At 32.8% G+C, this 1,800-nt stretch overlaps 1 long non-coding RNA gene across 1 annotated transcript; it reads left to right on the forward strand.

Annotated features, from left to right (window-relative positions):
- Positions 1–269: 269 nt before the first annotated feature.
- Positions 270–1,556, forward strand: LOC131171266 (uncharacterized). The gene is made up of 2 exons (XR_009141833.1): positions 270–368; positions 1,294–1,556. It is a non-coding gene; the product is annotated as an uncharacterized LOC131171266 (long non-coding RNA).
- The last annotated feature ends 244 nt before the right edge of the window (positions 1,557–1,800 follow it).

Raw genomic sequence — 1,800 nt, forward strand, 5'->3', positions numbered from 1 at the left:
TGTAGTTTCGACCGAGACCGAAAACCGAGGAACTAGATCGTCGGTTAGGTCAAACCGGTGTCGGAATCCGAGAATTTGCATTAAAATGCACTAAGCAAGGAAATGACTTTGGTAAAACATACCAAACCTAAAACCCTATCGAATGTGACATATTAACGACACTAAAACCTAATTTACCTAAAGCATAGCGAGTCGGTATATTAGGTGATTAAGTGAAAAATTGAGTTCAGTGCATTATTTACCAAACATTATCGTTAGAGACAATTTAATTTAGTACTGAAACACTTCAAATTGTGTTTCTCAGTTACTAAAGACTCAGGAAAAGAGAAGGAAACACTGAGTCCAGACCAGGGAGACAGTCATCAGAGGTTTGTGCACAACAAATATTTCTTTTGAATTTTTCAATTGAAATAAATATTGACTATTTGTACATTATTGTTTTAAATTGTGGAAATGTCTTTGAATGGGTATTTATTGCTTGAAAAGCATTGTAAATGATTTGAAACTGTGAGAAATTGTTTGAATGATATTGATGGATACTTATTGCTTAAAAGCATTGTAAATGGTTTGAAATTGTGGGAAAATTAGTTTAGTGTGATTTGTGAAAATCGAAGTTAATTATGAATTGTGTTGCCATTTTGTGAATGAAATTATGACTTTGGAAATTTATTGGATTCTCACGAATCATTTGAATAAAATGTTTGGAATTGATTTTGTGTTCACACTTAGCATGACAGTATCGTATCATTCCTTCTCCAATTATGGGGTTGTGATCGTTTATTTCCTTCTCCATTTATGGAGTCGTGATCGTTTATTTTTCTCCCTCTCTGGTTTACCAGTTGAGGTGATCGGATGAGTACTCATTATATAGCTAGCTCCCCTTCCTCATTGATTTCGATTAGTGAGGTTGTGATTGCTTTGTCGTGGTGTACAACGCGGCATTGATCGGAAAATTGTGTCATGGCTTAAGTTGTGAATGAATTGGCAACACTGTATTCTTAAATTATTCGACTAAATTGCATTATTATGTATTGTGAGATTGTGAAATTGATTTAAACTCTTGTTGACATATACTGTCTATTGAATTCAACCATGATCTGACTTATTGAAAATTATTGTGATATTGACAAATGGAGTTTAAATTCTTGTTGACATTTATTGTCTTGAATTTAACTATGATTTTAAGTATCCACTATTTAAATGACTTATGAATTGTGATTTGAAATTGTATTTGGTTAATGTTGTGCACCACTGAGACATTGTCTCAAATGATAGCTTTATTCTTTATCGCAGGTAGAGAGACAGACAGGGCAGCAGACTAGGCTGCTAATACCGCCAGCGAGAGATTTTTGGGTATAGTGAGTATACCACATGTGGCATTTTGTACTGTAATGTATGACACTGTATGTACATATTGTTTTTGGTTTTGAGCAGTTGTAAATTCAAATTGTACCTTGAAGTTGTAAAATAATTATGAGCTGTTTCGACTTGTAAAAGCTGTATTATATTTCCTTATCTCAGACTTTGAAAAATTTCTATGAAATTGAGTTGATAAATTGTTGTGTTGAGAAATATATTGTGTTGAGAAAAATGTGGAGTTGAGATTTGGAAAATTATTGAAGTGCTTTTTTACAGGTTTTACAAGAACTGTTTTATCCAAAATACGATGGCACTCTGCCAAAATTTTCTGAAATTCCAAATAAACCAAATGAGTTAGTTATTTCACTTGATTCACCAAAGTCTTTAACACACTGTAAATAGTGCTCACCACTGCAAAAGAAGTAAGAAAAGTTTTAAAAT

This window comes from Hevea brasiliensis, chromosome 12 (genome assembly GCF_030052815.1).
Source record: "Hevea brasiliensis isolate MT/VB/25A 57/8 chromosome 12, ASM3005281v1, whole genome shotgun sequence".
Classification (NCBI taxonomy): domain Eukaryota; kingdom Viridiplantae; phylum Streptophyta; class Magnoliopsida; order Malpighiales; family Euphorbiaceae; genus Hevea; species Hevea brasiliensis.